Raw genomic sequence first — 13707 nt, 5'->3', positions numbered from 1 at the left:
ACGTGCTTGCGGGGCACCGTTCCCTGCTCCATCCCAGGCACCTGCTGTGCGAAGCGCGGGAGATCTTTGGGAGAAAGGCCCCAGAGGCAGGAGTCCTGGGTGGAAGCGGGAACGCATCCTGCCGTCTGGAAAAGGCAATGATCTTGGCTCGCCCGTGCGACCCCGGGACTCGTTTCGTCAGCCGCTGACACCCGAAACGAGGAACAATTGCGCTGTGCACATGTGCTGGCATCTCAAGCAAGCTGCTGGCAAGCAGTGACATGTGTCACCGCGGCAGGACGCCCGGGGCCCTCCGGTCCCCAGGGGGTTCCTACCGCAGCATGGCTGCCGGGACCCCGGCGTCCTGCCCCCGGCTCTGCCCTGACAGCTCGGCCGTGGCAGCATCTCCGCTGCCTCCCAGCTCCTCATCATCATGCCCGAATTCAGGAGGCGGGGGACAAATCCTGCCCCAACGGGGCTTGGGGGCGGGCGGCGGTGCTGAAAGAGCTCGTGGGGATGGAATTATTTAATGTCGCAAGCTCCGCTGCTCTGACACAGGGCACGGGGAGGGAGGATGCTCCACGGTCACACTAAATTAGCTCTCAGCATCGGCTTCCCAGGGGACCTTCTCCCACGCCAAGAAGGTGACAGTCACCCTCCTGGGCTCCCAGCCGTCTTCTTCTCCCCCTCGGCAACGTTTCTGTTTGGTTTTCAAGTTGTGCAGGTGAGAAAGGGCAGAGGGGCAGGAGACGAGGACAGGAGAGCCGGCCCGGCCGGGCTGCAGCCGCCAGGACACGCTCACCCACGGGGCAGAGGCACACTGAGCCCGTCCAGAAGACGCCTTGCGTCTGTTTTGCACCCAGTGAAAGCAAAAGGAGGAAAAAACCAAAGTTTTTTTCCCAGGAGGCGACGTGTGTAAAAAGCTGAAGTAATAATCGCGCAGGAGGCCGAGCTGTGATCTCTTTGCCCCCAGCAGCACGCTTCCCACGCGGTTCCTTCGAGCACAGGTGCACTTCACCAACAGGTTGTGCCAAAGGCAGGGTGGTTCCTCACCCAGGAAAAGCAAAATGACTTTGGGGGAAGTTTCCTTTCAGCTTCGGGAGGATTTCTGCGGGAAGAAAGAGACCCCAGCGCACGGAGCAGCTCAGCATTGCCGGGGCAGGCGGCGGGGACCTGCCGGTGTCACCGCGTCCCTGGGGACGGGGAACGGCTCCGCCAGGCCCTGGCGTCCGCTTCACCCCGCCGCCGGCCTCCGGGAGGGGGACGGCCGCACCCGTGCGTGCGGAGGGGCCCGCGTCGCCCCCGAGTTCTCTTTGCATCTGGGAATTAGAGCCGGAGCGACGATTCACGGGAGCCTTGCGAGTGCCTGCTGCCCAGTGCTGCGGCTCACGGGGTGCCGCAGTTCACGGGGTGCTGTGGCTCATGGGGTGCGGTGGCTCACGGGGTGCCGCAGTTCATGGGGTGCCGCAGTTCATGGGGTGCTGCAGCTCACAGGGTGCTGTGTCTCATGGGGTGCCGCAGTTCACGGGGTGCTGTGGCTCATGGGGTGCGGTGGCTTACGGGGTGCTGCAGCTCACAGTGCTGTGTCTCATGGGGTGCTGCAGCTCATGGGGTGCTGTGGCTCACAGGGTGCCACAGTTCATGGGGTGCTGCAGTTCATGGGGTGCTGCAGCTCATGGGGTGCTGCAGCTCATGGGGTGCTGTGGCTCACGGGGTGCTGCGGCTCACAGGCCACACTGCACTGTGTTGCAGTTCATGAGGTGCTGCAGTTCATGGGGTGCTGTGGCTCATGGGGTTCTGTGGCTCATGGGGTGCTGTGTCTCATGGGGTGCTGTGGCTGGTGGGTGCTGTGGCTCACGGGGTGCCACAGCTCATGGGGTGCTGCAGCTCATGGGGTGCTGTGGCTCATGGGGTGCTGCGGCTCACGGGGTGCTGTGGCTCACAGGGTGCCACAGTTCATGGGGTGCTGCAGTTCATGGGGTGCTGCAGTTCATGGGGTGCTGCAGCTCATGGGGTGCTGTGGCTCACGGGGTGCTGCGGCTCACAGGCCACACTGCACTGTGTTGCAGTTCATGAGGTGCTGCAGTTCATGGGGTGCTGTGGCTCATGGGGTGCTGTGGCTGGTGGGTGCTGTGGCTGGCGGGTGCTGTGGCTCACAGGGTGCTGCGGCTCATGGAGTGCTGCAGTTCATGGGGTGCTGCAGCTCAGGGGGTGCTGCAGCTCACAGGGTGCTGTGTCTCATGGGGTGCTGCAGCTCACAGGGTGCCGCAGTTCATGGGGTGCTGTGGCTCATGGGGTGTAGTGGCTTACGGGGTGCTGCGGCTGGTGGGTGCTGCGGCTCACGGGGTGCCGCAGTTCATGGGGTGCTGTGTCTCATGGGGTGCGGTGGCTTACGGGGTGCTGCAGCTCACAGTGCTGTGGCTCATGGGGTGCTGCAGCTCATGGGGTGCCGCAGTTCATGGGGTGCCGTAGTTCATGGGGTGCTGTGTCTCATGGGGTGCTGCGGCTCACGGGGTGCTGCAGCTCATGGGGTGCTGCAGTTCATGGGGTGCTGTGGCTCATGGGGTGCTGTGGCTCATGGGGTTCTGTGGCTCATGGGGTGCTGTGTCTCATGGGGTGCTGTGGCTGGCGGGTGCTGTGGCTGGCAGGGTGCTGTGGCTGGTGGGTGCTGTGGCTGGCAGGGTGCTGTGGCTGGCAGGGTGCTGTGGCTGGTGGGTGCTGTGGCTGGCAGGGTGCTGTGGCTGGTGGGTGCTGTGGCTGGCGGGTGCTGTGGCTCACAGGGTGCTGTGGCTGGCGGGTGCTGTGGCTGGTGGGTGCTGTGGCTGGCGGGTGCTGTGGCTGGCGGGTGCTGTGGCTGGTGGGTGCTGTGGCTGGTGGGTGCTGTGGCTGGCGGGTGCTGTGGCTGGCAGGGTGCTGTGGCTGGCGGGGTGCTGTGGCTGGTGGGTGCTGTGGCTGGCGGGTGCTGTGGCTGGCGGGTGCTGTGGCTGGCAGGGTGCTGTGGCTGGCAGGTGCTTTGGCTGGTGGGTGCTGTGGCTCATGGGGTGCTTTGGCTGGTGGGTGCTGTGGCTGGTGGGTGCTGTGGCTGGTGGGTGCTGTGGCTGGCGGGTGCTGTGGCTGGCGGGTGCTGTGGCTGGCAGGGTGCTGCTGCTTCCCCAGCACAAGCTCTGCTCTTCGCCAGCCGGAGCCGCCAGGCGCGAGCAAACAGAGCGCAACACAAGCTGTCGCTGGCAGCTGCCGCATCGCCCACCACCGCAGCCCCGGGCGGGCTGGGGAAAAGGCAGAGGCGACCTCTTCCTTCTGGGGAGCATCCAGGGGCTCCTTACTCCCCGAAACGCTCGCTGCTCCCTGCCGAGCCCTGAGGTGAGCCCCGGGAGCATCCCTGGCCGTGGCTCTCAGCTGCCGGCAGCTTCTCTCGTGCTCCGGGACCTCTTTAGATGGGGGAAAGCGGCGGTGCTGAGCTCTGATGCCTTATCCGGCCCCCGACTGGGGAGCCCGGCTGGCTGGCCTCTTGCAAAAGAGGCGCAGAGTTTGCCTGCCGTGGCTCTCTGTCCCCCAGGGCTGCTCCGGGGTTCATGCAGGAGGCACAGGCAGGGCAGACCGCATCCTGCCGAGTGCAGGCAGGGGGCTGAAGCACCTTCCTGCTGCCAGACCTGGGGCTGGAGATCCTGGGTGGGTGAGGTCTGGCTCTGGAAAGGGGCTGAGTTCTCTCCTTCCAGAGAAAATGGAAAAGGAGGGCATCCCCACGAGAGGGGAGAGGTGCTGGATCCTTTCCCAGGTCACTGGACCCCCCCAGCCACTCCAGATACCACTGAGAGGAAGAGGATGGTGTCAAAAGGGGCCCGAGGAAGGGAAGCAGAGACGGGCCCTGCCTGACTCCCTCTGCCTGGAGTGAGGACAAGCAGGGTGTGAGCAGGTATCTTCATTTCTGGCATCAGACGGGTGAGGGCTCACGCAACGGGCCCTTGGATTGCCCTGACAGCCACTGCTCCATCCCAGCATCCTGCTACTCCATCCCTGCATCCTGCTCTTCCACCCCTGCTCCTCCATCCCAGCTCCTTACTCCTCTATCCCAGTTCCCTGCTCCTCCATCCCAGCTCCCTGCTCCTCCATCCCAGCACCCTGCTCCTCCATCCCAGCTCCTTACTCCTCCATCCCAGCACCCTGCTCCTCCATCCCAGCTCCCTGCTCCTCCATCCCAGCTCCTTACTCCTCTATCCCAGTTCCCTGCTCCTCCATCCCAGCTCCCTGCTCCTCCATCCTTGCTCCTCCATCCCAGCACCCCGCTCCTCCGTCCCAGCATTCCTCCTCCTCCATCCCTGCTCCTCCGTCCCAGCATTCCTCCTCCTCCATCCCTGCTCCTCCGTCCCAGCATTCCTCCTCCTCCATCCCAGCTCCCTGCTCCTCCATCCTTGCTCCTCCATCCCAGCACCCCGCTCCTCCATCCCAGCATTCCTCCTCCTCCATCCTGCTCCTCCGTCCCAGCACCCTTTGCAGCACCTCCCTCTCCCCTTCCCTCCCCTCCGCAGCCCCGCTGCCTGGCTGTGACTCATGCCCTCCGCAGCGCAGCCACTCTCAAACTCCGGCCACTTCTGCCTCTTGAAAGCCACAAATGCATCCGGGATCGAGCAAGGCCATTTACTCCCTCCCTGCTGCCATCGCAGCTGCCAAAAATAAAATAAAATAATAATAAAAAAACCCAAAAAGACCTCCGAAAAAGCAAACTGTGCTGTCTCTCTTCCGGCTGCGCTGCCGAGTCACTCCCAAAAGGCTTTTTATTTTGTCTTCGCGGGATCCTAATGCGTTTCTGCCCCGACAGCCAGACACCGAGTCCCATTGCATGCGGGCAGCACCATCCTGCTCGCCCGCGGCCAGGGTCCGTGCCCAGCCGTCCTTGCCACCGCCCTTGGGCAGGTCGTGTGGACATTTGCTTTACACCACCGCTCTGAGAGATGGTTTTGGGGGCTGGGAGGGGAAAGCGCTCAGGTTCCCCATCCTCCCGTCTCAGGAGGGAAGCAAAGCAGTGCCTCTGGGACCGGCTCCCACCCCATCCTGGGAGACGGAGCAGGGGTTTGGGACAGGAGCCCTGCAAGTGGGACTCGGGGAAACAGGTTTGTTTTGGGGACCGTGCAATGGAAAGGACATCCGTGGTGGTGGCTGCTCAGCCTGGGTCTCCCAGGGCACGCTCTCCCCGCAGGTCCCCCCTTCGTGTTCTCCCAGGGCAGCCTGGGCAGGGGACTGGGGGCACCACCAGCCCGTGCACCCCCAGGTCTCCTGCGTGGGGACTGGCACTGGTGGGCCAGCTCACAGCGAGCAGCCTGCGTACCTCCCTGCCCTTCCCGCAGCTGGATGTCCAGAGAACCTCCCGTGAGCCACCTTCCTCTGCAAACCAGCGGCTGGGTGGGCTGGCAGAGCAACAGCCTTGGGGGGAATGGGATGGGGTGGGGTGGGATGGGATGAGATGGGATGAGATGGGATGGGATGAGTTGGGATGGGATGGGATGGGATGAGATGGGATGGGATGGGATGGGATGGGATGGGATGGGATGGGATGAGATGGGATGGGGTGGGATGAGATGAGATGGGATGGGATGGGATGAGATGGGATGGGGTGGGGTGGGATGGGATGGGATGGGATGAGATGGGATGGGATGGGATGAGGTGGGATGGGATGGGATGGGATGGGATGGGATGAGATGGGATGGGATGGGATGGGATGGGATGAGATGGGATGGGATGGGATGGGATGGGATGGGATGGGATGAGACGGGATGAGATGGGATGAGATGGGATGGGATGGGATGGGATGAGATGGGATGGGATGGGATGGGATGAGGTGGGATGGGATGGGAGGGTTTTTCCAGGCAGAGCAATAACCAAGGGTCCTCTGAGACCCCAGGGCAGGGGGATGGTCCCTTGTACATCTCCCATCAGCAGCGCTGAAATGAACTCGAGAAACGATGGCATCACCGGAGCGGTGGAGCCAGGCCCTTGCTACAGGCTGGTCCTGCTCTCTGAGTGCCAAGACTGCCGGATCCTGCCGTCTGCCCCGTCTGCCCCTCCTGCACCGCCCAAGCCAAACCCAGGCCTTGAGTCTGACTTTTTGGGTTTCCTTTGCTTTCTTTCTTGGGTGCTTTGACCACTGACATAACCCGGGAGTATCCTGCACAGGACATAAGGCTCTGAAGCTGGATGGGACCATCAGATCCAGGCTCCTACGCCTCACCCAGTGCATTCTGCTTTATTCCCCAAGGTGAAAGGCTGTACAGCCCCACTCCATCATCTGCAGAGCTTCTTATTTTTGCCCGCTCCTGCTGCTGGGGTTCACACGGAGGTTCCCAGGAGCCATGGCTGCACCATGCTCCATGTTGTACGACCGGGTGCGTTTGCTAGCCAAATACAGGGCTTGGATATCTTTATAGGGCCACTGAGCCGGAAGGTTTCCACGATACATCTCTGTCGTTCATGCAGAAAGCAGTCACAGCAGGAACAAGACGCAAAGTCCTCTTGGTGCTTCCTAACCCACTTTGGGCTGGGGCTGGTGCTTCTCCCATGCCGGTGATCCCAAGCTCTCCATCTGCACCTGGAAGAGGCTCGGAGAGCAGGAGCCAAGCCAGGGCTTGTCTCCAGGGTTCGCAGCTCCTGGGGCATTGCCCCCCTGCATGCTCAGCCTCCTCCTGCCCTGGTCACTCTCGACCCAAACCAGCCCAGTTCTGATGGGAGGTGCAGGCGACGGGAAGGGGTCCTGCAAGGAGGACACCCGAGGCAAGGACCTGGACTTGGTCTTCTCCTCTCACCACATCCCTGTGCCGCTGGGTTTGGGCGTTCCTTTGCCCTTCCTCCAGCCCGGCAGCGCCAGCCCCGTGAAGCGGGAACTTTTCCTGCACCAGCTCATTATTTTGGCAAGTTCTTTTCCAGGGAAAGTCCCGGAGCAGCCCATCATCCCCAGGTTTCGCAGAGGAGCTTGATAGACCCTGGGAGGCCGCTCCAGGCTCCCTGGGATCATTGGGTGCTGCAGGCACGGGTGGGCGAAGGGGGCGTCCCCAGTGTCCCCAGGGGCAGCAGTAGGGTGGAAAGTGGCCGTGCAAATCTCTGACTGCATCCTGGGCATCACGGTGGGGATGGTGGGGTGTCCCGTGCCCCGGGGTGGGAGCATGCGACCCATCCCGGCCTCGTTGGCATTGCTGCTCCGTAATGCATCGTCAGCCTCTCCAGCCAGCTCGATTTAGCTCCGGTAAAAGGCTTGGTTTCCTGATCTGATTTCTTCTGACGTGAAGCCATTCCTGCCCTGCGAGCTGCTCTCCCCGCCGCGGCGGCTGGATGGATGCGGTCCCTGAGGACCCGACACTTGTCTGCAGAGCTGAGGGGGGGAGCAAGACACCTTCTCCTCCGCCCCAGAGAATCCATAAAGGCAGCCAAAGTGCTGTGCAGGACACGAGGACCCCCCCCCCCTCCCCCCCAAACACCCCCTCCCCGCACCCCCAAAACAAACCCAGCCCAGCAAGAGCCGCGTGATCCCTTAAAAACCCAATGAAAACACCAAAACGGTTGTTTGTGCCATCTGGAGCAAAAGAAAATGGAATTTTAATTAAAAACTCATGAGCTAGATGCTATAAATACATCGTCTTGCTGTAAGTTATTCACCCATCAGGAACACAGAGGTCTGATCCCGGGCTCGGCGAGAGGAGCAGGGTTGTGTTTTCATTTCTGGGGATTTTTTTTTTTTTCCCCCTTGCTTTTCCCATTCAGCCCAGCTTCTTCCCGAGCCCCGGCGAGCAGCAGCACCCGAGCACCCCGTGCGTGGCGGTTTTGGGGAGCTCTGCCCCAGCTCAGAGCCCTCTGCCCGCAGGGCTGGAGGCTGCCAGAGCTTGCCAGCCCTTGGGCCGTGGCCAGCAGATCTCGGCACCGGCGGAGGGAAGCATCACTCCAGGTAATTTGGGGCCTGGATTTCTTCTTTCCAAGCACTGGGAATAACACACAGACCAAAGCAGCAGCTACCCTGGGGAAGCAGCAAAGTTTTGGTAGCAGACTCCAAACTGCCAGGCGTGCTGCTCCCCCAAATTGACCGCCCTCATCTGCCAAGAGGAGACTCGGACTCCCCCACTCTGGTGGTGCCTGTGGCTGCCTCGTCTGAACAGGGAACCTGTTAACCCTGCAGCCTAATGATGGACATCTAGAAGTAACAGGAAAGGAAAAGCTTCCTGACAGCAGCACTGTGTAGGATCAAAAATTCATCTGGCCCAGGATCTTGTCTGCGTTCATGGAGAACGGAGACAGCCCCGGACTGGGACGGCAGCAGAACATCCCTACCCCTCTCTGGACACTTCCAGCGTCAGGAGTTTACGGATGTCCCAAAGCACATGCCGAAATACCCACGTCGTGGTGGAAATCTTGGGAAAGTGGTTTCATCCCAGATGTTCTTCAGAGCCAGGGGTTTGTTTAGGTCCTTCTTAGGGTCTCACGCTGGGAATTAGCTGGTTCCCAGTGGCGTGGCAGGAGCCAGGGAGGCCAGTCCTGCTCCCGGTGCCGTGAAGTGCAGCTAACACCCTGCCATGCAAACAGGCTCTGCCTTAGGATCTCGGGGAAGCTGGAGACCATCTCCAGGGCAGCGTTGACCTCCTCCAGCACGGGTGAAACCTCGGAGGGAACGGGGACGGGAACGAGCAGCAGGTCTGTCCGAAGAGATCTCAAATCCTCCATGTTCACACGCACCAAATCTTCTCCCCAAAAAAGAGCCCTGGGTCCCTGCTAGGAATTTCTTTGCGGGATGCTGCCGGACCCCATCGCTGCCGGCTCCTGGGCAGGTCCTGTGCCAAAGCACATGGGATTTGAGCCCTCCCCAGGCTGTTTCCCAGGAAAGAGAGAGCAGAGCTGGCCTGCATGAAATGCAGAGCTTTGCTTGGGGGGTGTTATGGGGCAAACCCACCCCACAGACCCCTGCTCCAGCCCAGCAATGCTGGTCTGGCTTCTGCAGCAAAGCTTTTATGGGCAGAGGGCCTTGTCAAAGCTGCTCAGTCCCACCCTGGGGTAACGTGACCACACGGGTGAGGAGTACAGAGACGTAATAAACTTTTTTTTTAATAGTTTGACGGGCAAAACTTTTTCCTGGCACAAGTTTGCACGCTTCAGCGTTCATTTATGAGCCCTGCTGATAAATCATGGAGCTGCGCCGCTGACCCCAGCCCTCCGGGCACCGTGGACCTTCCCAGCCCAGGTCCTGCAGGAACAAGGAGGCTCTGGACAGATGTTGTCTTCTGGATCCAGCGGTGCCGGGAAGAGCGGGACCTGCTTGCAGCTACTTAGATCTTCCCTTCTCCAGGAGGTTATTGCCCTCTTGGAGAGCTCCCAAACCCTCATCCGTCAGAAGGAGCTCCGCGGTGATTCAGCACATCCTCTGCACGGTGTTTAAACAAGGGTGAGATGAACCACCCTCTGAGATGCTGATTTCTTGCTCCAGACGATGGAGGGAGACAAGTTGCTGGACTTCAAACAGATGTAAAACATTTAGCTGGTTACCGAAACAAGACGACTATCATTATTTAAGTGGATCAAGCAAACCTAAGTTATTCAGCTTAAAATGGGGTGAGGGAGGACTTGTCAGAGCTGATCTGAAGCTTTTTCACGTCCCATGCTCTGGCAGGGCTGGCGAGCAGAGGAATTCTCTTTCGTGAGTGCTTTTTTAAGAGCACACACTCTGACGGGCCGAGACATGAGATCAAACCGACGGAAAACTGGAAGCCACCAGAAAACTTTCCCAAATGCATGTTGTGATTCATTTGAAGTACATACTTTTGCTGTCACAAAAAGACAGAACCAAGAATGCTAATAAACCAAAAGCAATGTAAATATAGAGCAATGCAGACAAAACAACAAAACCCCAGCATTTGTTCTGATTTTAAGACAACCACCCTGCACTCAGAAACACGCCAAGGGAGAGCTCTGCAAGCGGCCGATAACCCCGGCGTAGGGGTGGCTTGTTTTCGCCTTCGCGGCATCGCAGGCTGCATGGAAGCAGGCTTCCCAGCCCAAAACATGGCAGTGCAGTTTCCAGGACCCAAACACCCTATCTGGATTCCTCAGTCCGAAAGCCCGAGCTCGGTATCTCGCCGTGCCATGTGCAGAGCCAGAAAAGGACGCAGAAGGATTGACACCGCTTGGGTTACCTCTCGCAGACCGGCATCCCTCCGGGATGCTTCTGGTTTCCCACCACCGGCGTACGGGACGAAGCGGGTGCCCAGCGTCCAGCTGCCCCGCACCGTGGTCCCTGCGCATGCAGCTCACGTGGGCACGGGCTCCGGGCGCCCGTGCGCAGTGCACCACAAGCATAGCCAGGATGGCATCATTTCTGTGCATGAAATGCACAGAAGGGGTGGCACGTCCCGTCCCCCAGCCCCCAGCACCCATCTGAAGCTGCCCTGCACGCTGCACCAGCCCGTGCAACCTGCCCCGGGGCGGGATGGAGCCGGGCACGTCCCGGGGAGGGTGAGGAGGAGGCATTGCCTGCGTTTGGCCGTGGTTATACCCTGCCGTAGCTGTACCCCCCTGAGCTTGGCCCCAGAGGGGCTGCCATCCCTGGTGCCTGCTCAGGGTGGGGACAGCCACTGTGTCCCCTCAGCCCTGTGCTCCCAGCATCACTCAAGGGCTGCACGCGCACTCCAGAGCAGCATCTTCTCCCTCCCCAGGACCTCTCACGTAGCAGCGGTACCCCAAAATGGGTGGGATTCAGTGAGGTACAGCAGCCTTGGGGTGTTCTGGGGTCTGCCCTTGTGCCTGCAAGTCCCTCTGCCTCCCCGCTGCCTCCCCACGCCAGGAAGATTTCTGCAGGGCCGTGCCAGGCTTACGTAAAGCACAGCAAGCTGCAACAACAACAGGGCTGTTTGGCTGGCTGAGGTCGAGCCGAGCTGCAAGATGCTGCCAACGTCCCGTTCCCCTGCCAAGTGCACAGTGCACAGGCTTTCGGCACCTGCCGGGAGCCCGGCTCGGCCGAGGAGTCGCTGCCCGGCGCTTTGGGAAAGATCTCGGCGCTTTGGGAGAAGTCCGGGGTTACGTACGAGAAGGATATAAGCGGCGAACGGTCACGCCGTGCCGGACCCCAGCAGCGCCCGTGGTGCTGGCTCCGAGCAGGACTGCTGCGGGATGCCCAGGGACGGACCCAGCCTAACGAGAGTGCGAGGAATTACGTGGAGGAAGGCTGGCTCAGATGGGCTGGAGATGTTGTTTCGCTAAGAGAAGGACAGTGAAGAAGGCACACGGGACCCCTCCTGCAGCCCGGGCTGGCATTTGCTGGTCACTGGCAGCTGCAAAGATGTGAGGAGCTCTGCTTTGCTATCCTGAGACCCTACACATGAGCCAAGCGAGACCACCTCTAGCTACTCCCTGGCCATAGCGTTGAAAAGCATCATCCTGGTCCCACTACTGCTCCCTTACGAGGCGGAGGGCAATGAGGGGACAGGATAGAAGAGGAATTAAAGAGGGCTGGCATATGGGGCAGTGCCGTAAAAATGGGATGACACCGGTTGCTCCTCACAGCCAAGCCCATGCCGGTTATCTCTGGGGAAGCAGAGATCCCACCACCGGCATCTCTTTGACCTCCCAGAAGATACTGGGGAGAGCAGCTGTAGGAGCGAAGCCCACCCCGACCCACCATCGCTGGGGAAGTGCACTTCCCCTAAAACCCAGCAGTGAAATGCATCGTGCTGCTTGCGGAGCTGACGTTTTTAATCCTATTTCTCAAATGGTTTTGTTTGTTGTCACGACAACCTGGGATTTCAGCTCCCTTCCCAGAGTTTTCGCAACCAAGCCCTCGCCCTGGCAGGTCGGCTCTGGCCCTGGATGACTTTTATAAGGGACCTTCTGGAGAAAAGCGCACGGAATGGGTGCTGCCAGGGCTGGGATGGATGCTGCCAAGGCCCTGGTGATGGAGAGATGAAACCTTCTGCTCATGGGAGCACGTTCTGCAGAGAAGAGGGAAATCCCAGGAGGAAAGGGAGTGCAATGGGCCCCGGAGAGCCCTTGTGAAGGAGGAAAGCCCAGGTGGTGGTTTCACAGGGCAGAAGTCCTCTTCTCCTTCCCCACAGGTGCCCAAGGAAGTCCCCTGGGGAGGCAGCCGGCCCAGGGGCCGAGCTGAAACCATCCCTTCCCCAAAGCTGGAGCAGGGGACACCACACTGGGACCATTGCTCAGGCTCCCTTTTGGGTTTTCCTAAAAGGACTCTTTTTCCTGAGAGCTGAGCACGCCCGGGCTGCCAGAGGGCATAGGACCTCTAGGTCTCTGGAGCTGCACGTGGTGTGGGCAGCTGTGGGGAGCAGGACCTTGGGGCGAAGCTGGGGAGAAACAAACATCACGGGAGACACCATCCAGACACCAGCATCTCCTGGAGCCAGCAAGCATCATCTCTTCTAGGATCAGCCAGTCCTTGGCCATGGTTTGGCCTTGGGGACCACCATGTCCCCACAGCTGCTGGGAAGGATGAGAAGATGGAGCTGCTCTACTAAAATCCCCGTTTTCTTCTTTCTAACTGAGGGCTGCCCCGTTGCTGTCTCTGTCTGCGCCGGACAGGCCACCATCCAGCTTCAGAGGCCATGTCCCAGGACCACGGCCACAGGCAGAGCTGGATCCAGCCCCTTCCCATGTCCCGCTCGTAATCCAGATGGCTCATCCGCGGGATGCTGTGACCCAGATCACGTCCCTTCTCCCACCCCGGCTACGTGAGAGCCCTTGCCAGGAACACAGCGGCTTCTGGCCACCGTGGTTCGTGCCATCCGGCGCTGGCATCAGCCGACACCGGGTATTTAACTGCGCACGGGTACGAAGGGCAAAGCCCCAGTTCATCTCTCTTCCAACTGGTCTGAAACTAGGCATCGGTCCACGCAGTTGGCAGCAGTTCATGCTCGCTCGGGCAGCCAAGGATTGCACTAAAAAGCCTGGGAAAGAGCAGAGAGAAGGGAACAGTTGTTGGGCTGGGAAGAGAGGGACTCCTCGCCTCTCGCAGGCACTGGGGGAAAGTCGTGCACAAGCTGGGCAACTCCAGCCAAAAACCGGGCACAGGTTCCTGCGGCACCCAGGGCACTTCTGGCATTCGTATTCTGAGCGGCAAAAGGGCAAGCGGCGTCACAGGTGAGTCAGAGGCACGGGCGTCCAGGGAAATATGGAACTGAAATCTATAATCGACTTGTCCTGCTGACGTCTGAGGCTGGGAGCCACGGTCTGCCGAGAGGAAATACCAGCATTTGGGTTTTTTTCCCTTTAAAAAAAGGGGGAGAAAATGAAGAAGAGAAGGATTATTCAAGGATGCAGCGTGAATCATAGGGTACAACTGGAGGTGGCTTTCCAGGAGGCCAGAGGAACAAAGCACTGAGTTAAAATGCAAACCATGGTGCCTGGCAAAATGGGATGAGAGCTGCGCTCATCTCTGCGGCTTTGCTGCGGGTCTGCAGGCCGTGTAGCTCTGAGCAAGGCCAAGGTGAGCTGGAGGTGGCATGGGCTCAGCAGTGCCCGCCTGGGGATGTCTGAAGAGGACCTGCTTTTCAGAGAGTCTTTTTGCTCTTTCTGCTGTCTGGATTTGAACACGTGAAGATGAAGGCAGTTGTAGTTTCCCGAAACATCCCGCCTGCATGTGAATTGGGAGCTGGAGAACTCAAGGGAGCTTTTTCAGACCAAAAGTAGGTATTCGATGATCCCAGGTTGCCATCCAGATGTCCACGAGTAGGTGTCTAGTGCCATTGGTGATGC

Source organism: Mycteria americana, chromosome 3, assembly GCF_035582795.1.
Source record: "Mycteria americana isolate JAX WOST 10 ecotype Jacksonville Zoo and Gardens chromosome 3, USCA_MyAme_1.0, whole genome shotgun sequence".
In the NCBI taxonomy this organism is placed as follows: Eukaryota; Metazoa; Chordata; class Aves; order Ciconiiformes; family Ciconiidae; genus Mycteria; species Mycteria americana.
Note: the sequence above shows the minus strand (reverse complement) of the source record.